The 13,870-nt window shown below is 41.8% G+C and overlaps 1 protein-coding gene across 6 annotated transcripts in view; it reads right to left on the bottom strand.

Annotated features, from left to right (window-relative positions):
- Positions 1-13,870, bottom strand: part of MAP3K5 (mitogen-activated protein kinase kinase kinase 5) — a 241,144-nt gene that overhangs the window by 207,701 nt on the left and 19,573 nt on the right. The window contains exon 1 of one of the 6 annotated variants that reach the window (XM_063622339.1): positions 12,741-12,910. The exons of the other annotated variants lie outside the window; for them this stretch is intronic. The gene's annotated coding sequence lies outside the window, so the exon portion shown is untranslated. Of the gene's footprint in view, positions 1-12,740; positions 12,911-13,870 lie in introns of those variants that run through there. 6 annotated transcript variants of the gene reach the window in all.

The raw sequence follows: 13,870 nt of genomic DNA on the forward strand, positions 1-13,870 counted from the left end.
GGGATTAGTGCCCTTATAAAACACTCCAGGCCAGGCACTGTGGCTCACGCCTGTAATCCCAGCACTTTGGGAGGCTGAGGTGGGTGGATCATCTGAGGTCAGGAGTTCCAGACCAGCCTGGTCAATGTGTCAAAACCCTGTCTCTACTAAAAATACAAAAATTAACCAGGCATGGTGGCACATGCCTGTAATCCCAGCTACTCCAGAGGCTGAGGCAGAAGAACGGCTTGAGCCTGGGAGGCAGATGTAGCAGTGAGCCGAGATTGCGCCACTGCACTCCAGCCTGGGTGACAGAGCAAGACTCTGTCTCAAAACAAAACAAAACAAAAAACCAGAGAGAAGCTCCAGAAAGGAGAGATCCCTCTCCTTTCTTGCCCCGTGTGATAACAGAGAGAAGACAGCTATTTATGAGGAAGTGGGCCCTCACAAACACTGCATCTGCTGGTGCCTTGATCGTGGACCTTATAGCCTCCAGAACTGTGAGAAAAGACATTGCTGATGTTTATATGCCACCTCGATTATAGGAGATTATGGCAGCCAGAACTGAATAGGACAAATACTTGTAGAGCACCTATTACATATGAGCACTACGGGCACAAGAATAAAGAAAACAGACCCTAACTTAAAAAAAAAAAAAAAACGAATAGTCAGCCAGGAGGCTGGCCACTAAAATGCAAGAGTGCATGCAGCAGGCTCTGTGGGAAGACAGAAGAGTAGATCCCATGTGTCTAGGCAGGGCTGCATGGAGGAGAGAAGGTTCCCAGAGCTGTCCTGCAGGATGCCATGCAGCCCGGGAAGAAGCCAGGAGCCTGGGGGAATCGTTCTCGCATCCCAAATCAGTGGTTCCAGCAACTGTCAACACAATAAAACTACAGAAATTGAAAGGGGGAAAATGGGAAAATAAGCACAGAAGGACAGATGTGCACCAGGGTGAGGAGATCCCGACCTCTTTATTAGAGAAAAGACTGGCAACCCTGCAGCTGGGGCTGGTCATAGAAAGGGGGCCTCATGAGAGGGGCTGCGATGAGGCAGATGGATGCCAAACCTCGACAGGCTTTGCTGCTGTGCTAGCAAATTTAGTTTCCTCCCATAGCTAGTCAGGAACCCAGTGAACTCTAAGCAGGAAACTGCACTGATCAGAAGGTAATTTCATAGCAACTACTCAGACAGCACAGAGAAGCGACGGAGAAGGAAGGGAAGAAGGGAAAGCCACTGAATGGCCCACTTGAGACCAGAAAAGGTCAAAAGTTTAAGGCAGATATAACGCATTTGGGGAGAACTGGGCATTCTCCTAATCAGGCAGAAATCCTGCCGAAAATTAAAATGAGTAGAGTGTCTGTTCACCAACCAAATATTAGAAAAAGGAACAACATAATCTTGAAATGAACTCTGCAGCCTTTTAAAATTTAAAATCCATGACCCTACAGAAAGTTATGCAAATATTTTTTGTTTCTAATTTTAGGCAGAGAACAACACTGTCAGTCTGGAGTAAGTGACAAAAATAAGAAAGGGAAATCTATCCTGATGCCCAGCCAGGGAAAAATTGGAAGAAAGAGATAGAGAAGAGACACAGAAGTAAATGGGAAGGGAGAGGGTATGGGAATGAGCACACAGAAAACAGAGCTCCTGACTTTGTATGGTTAAAGCTGTAAACGTTTTGTTCACCAAACAGAGGAACCCATGCTTTCTCCAAATATAGACAGTACATTTGATAGGATACACAGCCAAGAGCTGTCTGCCCATGCTTGCACATGACCCTCAGGTGTTCCATGGACAAAGATTAGGGAGAGAGGGTGGCTCATGTGCCTCAACTGGTTCAGCCATTGGCAGCATCAGAAATAAGATACTGAGTGTGTGAGGGTAAGGGGGGAAGAGGGCCTAGTTCTAGAAAAGTACAAAAAGAAAAATAAACTCCTAGTTGAGTTTCTAAAGCCAAGTGGAATTAAACAGGGTAAAGCACCGAGGGAAATTATACCAGGGGAAAGTACACCTCCTGTCCTCTGTCTTTATCTGGAAACTAGAATGCTTGCTGCAAGCTCCTCTAGGGACGGGCAGGTTGCAGGTGAATTAAAGCAGTCCATAAACCACATGCCAATGTCTGCATTGCCCCTGGGGAAAGTCCTCTCCCCCTTCCTCCTCCCAGTCTCCTGGAGGTTTCTAGCACCATTGCTACCCTTATACTCTCTGTGAATCCACCCCTTCATTGCCTTGCCCTCTTCACAGCTAGAGAATAAAAATGGCAAATGCTGCCTATTTCCAAGGCTGCAATGAAATAATACATACCGGATGCATATTAGCTTATGTATCTTTTATTTATTTTATATTATTTACTTGTTCATTTATTTTGAGACAGGCTCTCACTCAGTCAGCCAGGCATGAGTGCAGTGGCACAGATCACTGCAACCTCCGCCCCCCAGGCTCAAACCGTCCTCCTACCTCAGCCTCTCGAATAGCTGGGACCACAGGTGCACGCCACCATGCCCAGCTAATTTTTGCATTTTTTTGTAGAGACGGGGTGTCACTATGTTGCCCAGGCTGGTCTCGAACTCCTGGTGTATCTTTTTAAAAGGTAACCATCTGTTTTCCTGCATAACTAGTCATCTAAGATGAAGTCTTGGATGAGTAAACAGGATTTTTACAAGATTGTTCATTGCCCTCTCCACTTCAAACATCAGCAGGGTAGACCTTTAGCTGTCTTGTCTCTGTTCAACCATTCAATCTTAATATACCCAAAGATGTGGGGAAACAGGTCAGTTTACAAGCATATGCTCTTCTGACTGGTTAGCAAAAAGTCTCAGGTGCAGTATTCTGACAGTATGTTTTCTACCCACCCTATCTATAGAAACTGAAAATTTACAGAGGGAAAAAAAAGTTTTCATGCAAAGCTTATTCCTGCTGAATCTATTCAGGTACCTTCTATTTTGAATTTCAATTGCTACTTTTTCAAAATCTGATGACTGTTCTCAAGGCCTCAGTTTCCCTCTATGACTTGGCTACCTGATGGATGCAAAACAGGCAGAGAGCTACTGCTGTGGTTTGAACAGGTGTCCCCTCCAAGTCTCATGGTGAAATTTAATCTCCAACACGGGCGTATTGAGAGGTGGGGCCTCTAGGAGGTGACTGGGTCATGATGGCTCTGCTCTCATGAATGGATTAATCTATTAACAGGTTATCGCAGGAGTGGGACTGGTGACTAAAGAGGAAAAGAGACCTAAGATAGCCCCCTTGCCATGTGATACTCTGCACCACCTTGAGATTCTGCAGAGAGTCCCCACCAACAAGGAAGCTCTCACCAGATGCACCCCCTTGACCTTGGACTTCTCCGCCTCCAGAACAGTAAAAAATAAATTTCATTTCTCATAAATTACTCAGTTTCAGAAATCCTGTTATAAGCAACAGAAAATGGACTAAGCTACTGCCCTGCTGATCAGCCACCTGTACATGTGCACACCCAGATGACATATGCAAGAATGTTCAGACCATGGTAGATGTTTCCAAAGATGGCCCCCATCAAGTCCTTACCCCTGTGCATGCACATGCTCCCTCTCCCATTCAGTTACCCTCCTTCCCGTGAGTCTGAGTTAGTGCTGTAACTGCTTTTACCAATAGGATGCAGACAAAAATAATGTTCTGAGAATTTCGAGATCAAAACCTAACAGACTGATAGCTTCCACGTCCTTCTTCTTGGAACACTCACTCATAGAATGCTCCTTCTCAGAACACAGATACCATGCGAGAAGTCCAACCAGGTCATGTGGAGAGGCCACATGGAAAAGAACTGAGATCCGACAGCCCACACCACCTTCCAGTCATGGGAATGAACCTTATTGGACGTTCCAGCTTTGTCAAGCCCCCAGATGGCTTCAGACCCAACCAAGTTTATGTGAAACAGAAGAGCCACACAGTTGAACCCACTCAACCCACTCAATTGTGAGAGATAACAGGTTGTTGTTTGAAGCCACTACACTTTTTTGTGGTTATGCCGCAACAGAAAAATGAAACACAGACCTCTCAAAATCACAAGTCCACACTGTGAATATATAAATGCTAGCAAAGCACCCACTATGGGCCTGCTCCTTTAATATATATTTTCTCAGTTAATGCTCAAAACTATGCTAAGATATCAGCTTTCTCATGGCAGAGAGATTATGTAAGAGGCAGAACTGAAACTCAAGGCACACTTCCTGGCCCTAATTGATGTGTTTGTCTCACTGCATCTCAGAAGCTGGGACAAGCGACTCTGCGGGGTCAACTCTCAGCTCTCTGAACATGTACCTGCTTTGGGGATCAGTATTACCATGTGTGTTTTCAGGATCATGTTCCTCTACCATGTAGCCACTAATGCGCAGACAAATGAGAACTTTTTATACAGTAGCCTAACAAAAATTAGGAGGTCATCATTAGATTCCCTCTAATCAAATGTATAAGACAATAAAGAAACAAAAGCACATCTAAAAGCCTCTTGGTAGATTCATGCATCAGATAAGATGATGAATTATACAAACTGTGAAGTCCTTTTTCTTCCAGCAATCTATGACCTGCCAAGCACTGTGCAAAATTCCTTACGTGTATGATCTCATTTAACTTTCTCAATAAGCCTATACTTACAAAGCAGAAACTATTTTCTTTAGAGGTCTTTGGGGTCTTGCTCTGTTACCTTGCTTGGTGTGCAGTGTGCAAACACAGCTCACTTTAACCTCAAACTCCTACACTCAGGACATCCTCCCACCTCCACCTCCTGAATAACTGGAACTACAGGCACACAACACCATGAGCAGCTAATTTAACTTATTTATGTATTTATTTTTTATTTTTTATTTTTTTTGAGACAGAGTCTTGCTCTGTCACCCAGGCTGGAATACAGTGGTGCCATCTCGGCTCACTGCAACCTCCACCTCCTGGGTTCAAGCAAATCTCCTGCCTCAACCTCCCAAGTAGCTGGCATTACAAGTGCCCACCACCATGCCTGGCTAATTTTTTTTTTTTTTTTTTTTTTTTGTATTTTTAGTAGAGACAGGGTTTCACCATGTTGACCAGGCTGGTCTTGAACTCCTGACCTCAGGTGATCTGCCCGGCTCGGCCTCCCAAAGTGCTGGGATTACAGGCGTGAGCCACTTTGCCCGGCAGTAACTGCTTTTATCTCTACCTTATAGATGAGAAAACTAAGGCTTAGAGAAGCAAGAACACAGAAATAGTAAGTGGCAGAGCCAAGATTAAACACCACAGGTCTCCCAGATCCACAGTCTAAGTTTTATCATAAAATATACAGTTTCCATTCCTGCACTAGGAAGACATAATTTATGGACTTGCTTGGATTATACATATTCCAAGAAATAGTCCCAACTCCCAAAGAGCCATCCCAGCTGCACCACAGGTCATGAGGTGTGCAAGAATCTATCTGGTACAGCATAACACCATGGAAGCTGCAGGTAAAGCCAGAACCTAAGCCAACTTCCACTTCCCACCCTGGGGAGAAGTTGGAGACTGAGTGTATAAACACTAAGCCTACAAATCTGCACCAACTGTTCTATGGAATAAATTTCTGAATTGCAGCTCTAGTTTATCTTTCAGAACAAGGCCAAGCAATAACTCTGTAAAGAAATGCCTACAAGGATGACCTCTGGAAACACTTCATAACTTAAAAACCAGAATAGCTGGGCACCGCTGATCCCACAGCCAAGTAGGTCAAGGCTGTGGCCCCTGCCAGTTCTACACATTCATATCTGCTTTATCTGAATTCACTCAGGGTCACGAATAGAAGGGTAGGTTATCTGAAGTTCTGACGTCTTCCCTTCATTACCAGACATACCAGCCAACAACTGGGTTTTAGGGTACTGAGTACAAGGACATCTGGCTCAACAAAACTGAACAAGTCAGAATTTGCAGTTGGGAACAGAGGTCATTAAAGGATTTACACAGCAAAGAGCATGTCGGTGTGATCTCCAAATTCAAGGTAACATTTCAGAGAAGGTTGTATATTAGATCAACATAAGACCAATTTAAATCTATAATAAACTCCATTTCTTCATCTTGTATCTTAATGCTAAAATGTACTCTGCAAAACACACGATGCTAAACTATGCACCCTGGAAATATTTACAGACAGGAATTATTTCCAGAAAGAGCATGAACTAGTAAGTATATTACAGGAAAATTAATTTTTTGTAAGTTTTTTTCTTAAAAAAATCAGAGTTTTTACACAGTATCCTAACAAAAATTAGGAAGTTTCATTAGATTTCCACTATCAAATTTACAAGGCAAAATAGAAACATAATAAAAGCACATTTAAAAGCCACTTGGTAGATGTATGCATTAGATAAGGTGATAAATTATATGACCTCTAAAGTTCTATTTCATATATGTATATATATTTGCATAAGAAACTAAATCACAAAGGACAAGTTAAATCTCTATAATAAATCTATCAAAAAATATTTTGACTTTCCACATTGAAATATTTAAGTTTTAGGTAATAGGTAGATAAGGTAAGTAGTGATTCTCATTTATTTCAAAGTCAGAGTCTACTAACACCCATAATTCACAAGCACTAAACCCACGGGAAAGAGGGAAGGAAGACAACATAAAGGAGGGAAGGAGCAAAGAAATAAAGGAGAAAGAACAGAAAGGAAGGAAGAAAAGAAGAAAGGAAGGAGAAAGAAGGGAGGAAGGAGGAGGGAGGGGAGTAAAGAACGGGAGGGGTGAGAGGAGGAGGAAGGAAGAGAGGAGGGCAAGGAGGGAAAACCACCCACTGCTGGGCTGTGATAAATGACAATAAATCCCAAAACACTGAAAACCTGAAAACTGCAATCTACAATTCACTGATCAGTTCAGTAGTCACTAGGTAAGAAGCAAAACTTGAGTCCAGCTGTCATGAAAATCAAGAAACGTAAATGAAACAAAAAGGCAAAAAAAATGTCATGACAAAAGAAAGAATATCGGGGACAGTTAAAAATAGGAGAAAGATCTAACTGCCTTTTTTGCAGAAATTAACAAGCCTAAAATTCATATGGAAATACAAGGGAACCAAAATAGCCTAAACAGTCTTGAAAAAGAAGAAAGCTGGAGGCCTCACACTTCCTGATTTCACAACTTAATACAAAGCAAAAGTAATCAAGACTATGTGGTACTGGCATAAGGACAAACATAGATCAATGGAAATCAAATGGAGAGTATGGGAATAAACTCATACATTTATGGTCAATTGATTTTTTACAAGGGTGCTAAGAAAACCCAATGGCAAAAGAATGGTGTTTTCAACAAATGATGCTGGGACAATTAGATATCCACATGCAAAAGAATGAAGCTGGCCCCCTAACTCACATGATAGATAAAAATTAACTCAAAGTGGAGCAATGACCTAACGTAAGAGCAAAAATATCTAACTCTTAGGAGAAAACATAGGTGTAAATCTCTGTGACATCGAATTGGGCAATGCTTTCTTACGTAAGACAATGAAAGCACAAACAACAAAAGAAAAAACAGATAAATATGGACTTCATCCAAATCAAAACATTTTGTGCTTCAAAAGACATTATCAAGGAAATGAAAACCCACAAGATGATAGAAAATATTTGCAAATCATATATTTGATAAGGGGCTTGTATCCGGAATAGATACAGACTATTACAACTCAGGAATAAAATGACCAATTTAAAAATAAGCAAAGAATCTGAACGGACAGTTCTCCAAAGATATACAAATGGCAAATAAACACATGAACAGATGTCAACATCATTAGTCATTAGGTAAATGCAAATCAAAACCACAGTAAGGTACCACTTCATACCCACTAGGATGACATAATAAAAGACAAGATAATAACAAGCATTGGTGAAGATGTGGAGAAACTGGAACCTTCATTCATTATTGGTACTGCAAAATGGTACAGCCACTTTAGAAAATGGCTTGGTGGCCGGGCATGGTGGCTCACGCCTGTAATCCCAGCACTTTGGGAGGCCGAGGTGGGTATATCACTTGAGGTCAGGGGTTCGAGACCAGCCTAAACAACTTGGTGAAACCCCATCTCTCCTAAAAATTCAAAAGTAGCCAGGCATGGTGGCAGGTGCCTGTAATTCCAGCTACTTGGGAGGCTAAAGCAGGAGAATCGCTTGAACCCAGGAGACTGAGGTTGCAGTGAGCCAAGATCATGCCATTGCACTCCAGCCTGGGTGACACAGTGAAACTCCATGTCAAAAAAAAAAAAAAAAAGAAGAAAGAAAGAAAGAAAATGGCTTGGTGGTTCCTCAAAAAGTTAAGCATTGAATTACCGTATGACCCAGCAATTCCACTCCTAGATATATACTTAAGCAAGCTGAAATCATGTCCACCCAAAAACTTGACATGGATATTCATGGTTTATTCATGACAGTCAAAAAGTGGAAACAATCCAAAGGTCCATCAGCTGATGAATGGATAAACAAAAGGTGTTCAAGCACCATACAACAGGATAGTATTCAGCCAGAAAAGTGAATGAAGTATAGATCCCTGCTACAACATGGATGAAGCATGAAAGCATTATGCTAAGTGAAAGAAGCCAGTCACAAAATGCCACATATTGCATGATTCCACTTCTAAGAAATACCTAGAATAGGCAAATTCATGGAGACAGCAGATTAGTGGTTGCCAAGGGCTGGCTGAAGGGAGATATGGGGAGTAACAGCAAATGGGTACAGGGTTTATTTCTGAGGTGCTAAAAATGTTTTGGAATTAGATATTGGCAATGGTTGCACACTTTGTAAGTCTACTGAAAACCACCAAATTGTACACAGTACTTTAAAATGGTTACTTTTATGGTCTATAAGTTATCTCTCAATTTTTAAAATAAATTTAAAAATAGAAGAGAGAAGTATACAGAAGTGGGTTACAGGTAACAGTAAACAGAAAAACAAATAGTGAGGAGACGGAAGAGGAAAGCCTACCACCACTGAGTATTCAATGGGCAGGCTCCATGTCACGTTCACTTTCTATCCCTGATGCCTGGCACTGGCACAGAAGGCTGACCCAACCAATGTGCACTGAAGGAAGGGAGGAAGGGAAGAAGGAAGGAAGGAAGGAAGGAAGGAAGGAAGGAAGGAAGGAAGGAAGGAAGGAAGGAAGGAGGGAGGGAGGGAGGGAGGGAGGGAGGGAGGGAGGGAGGGGAAGGGGAAGGGGGAGGGGGAGGAAGGGAAGGAGGAAGAGAAAAAGAGACAGAGGGAGGAAGGAAGGAAAAAGTGAAGTTTAAAATAGACAGCAACTATATACATCAGTAAGTCCTATGCTACACTAAAAGTGACTAAAAGACTGCTACTAAGTTTGCCTCTTCCTGCAACGGAAGGGGAGACCATGTTCAAAATAGGTTTCAAAATATTTGGCTTTATAATGGTCTCCCTTTTTATTTTATTTTATTTTTTTATTTTTTGAGACAGAGACCATGTTTATTTTTTTGAGACCATGTTGGGGCATCTCTCCCCTAACGGATGGACTGAGGCATATGGTAAAAGGGAACGCTAAGCCCCTTTCACAAATTATATTACAGTATAATACAATACATACAGAACAGTGCAATGTTTATAATAGCAATTCTGGGCAAAGTTGAAAAGGTTAAATTATCTTCAGTATAATCCTTAAAAGCAAGGGAAAAGATTTTTCATACAAATAACTGATATATTTTAGACCATGCCATGACCAAATACTATGTATTATTTAAAGAAATGTTAAGTTTATAAATTTCACTTTGCCCAAAAAATGTTTCTTCTCATCAATCATAGTACATTTCAATACAGACATATTACTTTTTCTATATCATACAACAAAATAAATTCAAGATGGAGGTAAGAGTCAAGTGTAAAAATAAAACATATTAAACTTTACAGAATAAAATATAAGCCAGATGCAGTGGCTCACACCTGTAATCCCAGTACTTTGGAAGGCTGAGGCAGAAGGATTGCCTGAGCCCAGGAATTCGAGGCCACAGTGAGCTATGAAGGCACCACTGTACTCCAGCCTGGGCAACACAGCGAGACTTTGTCTCTCAAAATAATAAAATAAAATACAAATGAATACTTCTCAGATATATGTACGAAGCAAGAATCTGCACTTAAAGGGGATAATTTTGACTAATTAAAAAATCTGTCAAGAATTCACATAAAAATTATCATAAACATAAAACTAAGGAAAAATAAATTTTTAAAAACAAAGGGTTAATATTCTTAATATGTATACAACTCCTTATTATATTAAAGGAATCTAAAGCACATTTCTGGTTTTAAACACTGGATGTAATTTAATGTGATGTCAGAAACTAGAGATGGAAACCAATTTCTCTATGAAAGTACGTTTGAGGCTCCTGTGGGCCAGCCAGCAAGTATGGAGAGTAGAGCAGATGCTTAACCTACAGCTCTGAGGTCTGGGCTACAAATATGTATTAGGCAATCATCTGATAATCAAAAAGGCATTTTTTTCATTTCACATGAACCAAAGGAATGAAACCTAGCTGATGTTCCCCTACTGCAAACAGAAAACATACTACCCTAATCTCATTATTATTATTATCATTATTATTGCTGTCATCAAAAACCATTCTGTACTGAGGTAGAAGGCAGAACTTGACTCCAGAGGTGGGGCTTGGACACCGGACCAGATTGAGGACTAGCTAAAACAAAGCCAGAGCAGAAGCAGCTGTCAACAACAAAATGACACGCCCACCAGTGTGCCATGTCAATTTACTGTTGCCATAGCAATACCAGGGAGTTACCGCCCCTTTCCATGGCAATGACCTAGTGACCCAAAAGTTACTACCCTTTCCCTAGAAATTTCTGCATAAACCACCCCTTAATCTGCATGCAATTAAAAGTAGGTATAAATATGACTGCAAAGCTACCCTGAGCTACTACTCTCTGCCTACTGGGTAGCCATGCTCTGAAGGAGCAGTCACAGAGCTGTAGCACTGCCTCTTCAATAAAGCTGTTTTCTTCTACCTCTGGCTTGCCCTTGAATTCTTTCCTGGGCAAAGCCAAGAACCCTCATGGGCTAAGCTCCACTTTGGGTCTCGTCTACCCCACAGCAGCTCTATCTCAACAACCCGATACTTTATGCTGCTATAAAGACACATGCACACGTATGTTTATTGCGGCACTATTCACAATAGCAAAGAGTTGGAACCAACCCAAATGTCCAACAACGATAGACTGGATTAAGAAAATGTGGCACATATACACCATGGAATACTATGCAGCCATAAAAAATGATGAGTTCGTGTCCTTTGTAGGGACATGGATGAAACTGGAAAACATCATTCTCAGTAAACTATCGCAAGGACAAAAAACCAAACACCGCATGTTCTCACTCATAGGTGGGAATTGAACAATGAGAACTCATGGACACAGGAAGGGGAACATCACGCTCCGGGGACTGTTGTGGGGTGGGGGGAGGGGGGAGGGACAGCATTAGGAGATACACCTAATGCTAAATGACGAGTTAATGGGTGCAGGAAATCAACATGGCACATGGATACATATGTAACAAACCTGCACATTGTGCACATGTACCCTAAAACCCTAAAGTATAATAAAAAAAAAAAAAAGAATTAGAAAAAAAAAAAAATAAAAAAAAAAAAATAATAAAATAAAATAAAATAAAATCCAAAAAAAAAAAAAAAATATGTTCTTTTTGGAAACTTCATGTTTCCAACCTGAGAGCTGATTTTCAAAATAGGTTTTCAAAATATTTGGCTTTATAATGGTCTCCCTTTTTATTTTTTTTATTTTTTGAGACAGAGTCTTGCTCCATCACTCAGGCTGGAGTGCAGTGGCTCACTGCAACCTCTGCTTCCCAGGTTCAAGTGATTCTCCTGCCTCAGCCTCCCAAGTAGCTGGGACTACAGGTGTGTGCCACCACGCCCAACTAATTTTTGTATTTTTTAGTAGAAACGGGGGGTTTCACCATGTTGGCCAGGCTGGTCTCGAACTCCCAACCTCAGGTGATCTGCCCCCTTCGGCCTCCCAAAGTGCTGGGATTACAGGTGTGAGCCACCACACCCAGCCTGTGGTCTTCCATTATTTTGAGAGAGAGAAAGAGAGAGAGAGAGAGAGAGAGAGAGAGAGACCTTAGTCCATAGTAAAGTAATTCTCTAGCATATTAAGTATATGAAATGTTTCTATGCAAATGTGTTCCTTCCTACCCTACTGTGGTAAGCATGGCACAGAAGACCCTGTAGAAGATATCATCAGAAACAGCAGTCAATACTGTGCACCTCTCTATATACAGATAAGGCAGAAAGAAGTTCATTCCAAGATGTGCAGTAAAATAATAGTACCTATTCAGAAAAGGGTGGTTGGGGACAGTGGCGGGGGGCTTCTTTTTGGAATGGATGAACAGACAATGAAAATGAATGAATGCACACACAGTAGTCAGACAATGCAGGTTAATCCAGGGTTTACTTCAGTAATCTACTGACAGCAGCCCTCCACTGAGGAGGGGTTAGGAAGCTTAAGATGAAGAAAACCTAAAAATCAAGCAGAGTTTTGAAAAAATGTTAACTGTTTCCACTGTAAGTTTACAAAGTAAGGTGGCAAACTGAGCAAAAAAAAATCTCATTTTTAAAAATGAATCATGTTCACTGTTACGCAGCCAGCATTATGAGCAATTAAGTGTTTCGAGTGGTTGAGAAAACAAGAAAGGCGTTTCGGGTTCCAGTTCCTATTCTTGAGCTTTCAAAAGCCTGTGAAATCTGGCCACTGGGGGCAGATGCATGGAAGACTTACCTGGCCTGAGAGATGGGCACTTTCCCTTCCTGAAGAAGTCCTACACTTCTGTAAATTGGGTTCAAACTACTCAAGAATTCTCAACTTAAGCTGTATCAGCGTGAATTCGAATTTCTCTAAGTTAAGAGATTCTCGGAAGGAAAAACAACTCTATTTTCAGCCAATTAAAATTAGCAAGAAAACAAGTACATTTACAAAGGGTCATGCTCCAGAAGTTATTCTCGTAAGAAAGTGGTTGGGAATTTGCCTTCCACGTTCCCATGGAAACCCTGTTAAATAACACCTGAGCCCACAAAGGCCTACTGACCTCATCCCGTCTGAGGCATGAATACCAGCAGCCAGGCCACGTGCCTTACCTTGGGAGTGGCCTGCACTGCTTCCAGGGACTGCCTTCTCTTTCTGCTTCCCTCGTGAACACATTTCTTTAAATAACACTCCCTGTTCCATGCCTTCTGTTGTTCTCCAGAAATCAGTCAAGTCACTGTACCTGACATCTACCACCACCTGCTTTCCTGAAACTGCTCTGGCAAAGTTGTCAGGGGTTTTCTGATCTCCAAGTCCAGTTATTTCTCTGAAACATTCAACTTCACTGACCTTCGGACAAGCCCTGTTTGCATCGCTTTTAGAGCTAATCCCTTCTCTCTCTCCCTCTCTGAACTTTCTCTCATCTGTTGTGCCATCTTACCATCTTCCCTTTCTCACTAGATGATGCCTTCCTCTGCCCATTTTTTTTGTTGTTGTTGTTGGTTGGTTGGTTGTTTTTTTGAGACAGAGTCTGGCTGTTTCACCCAGGCTGGAGTGCAGTGGTACGATCTCAGCTCATTGCAGCCTCTGCCTCCTGGGTTCAAATGATTCTCATGCCTAAGCCTCCCAAGTAACTGGGACCACAGGCGCGTGCCACCACACCCAGCTAATTTTTCTATTTTTAGTAAAGATGGGGTTTCGCCACGTTGGCCAGACTGGTCTCAAACATCAGGTGATCTGCCTGCCTCAGCCTCCCAAAGTGCTGGGATTACATTACAGGCATGAGCCACCGTGCCCGGCCGTCCATCTTTAAATGCCAGTGTTTCCTTAGTTCTATCATAGGCCTTCTCTTTATCCTACCCCTTCCTTATGGAGAGACTCATTTA

Source organism: Symphalangus syndactylus, chromosome 2 (assembly GCF_028878055.3).
Source record: "Symphalangus syndactylus isolate Jambi chromosome 2, NHGRI_mSymSyn1-v2.1_pri, whole genome shotgun sequence".
Taxonomy (NCBI): Eukaryota; Metazoa; Chordata; class Mammalia; order Primates; family Hylobatidae; genus Symphalangus; species Symphalangus syndactylus.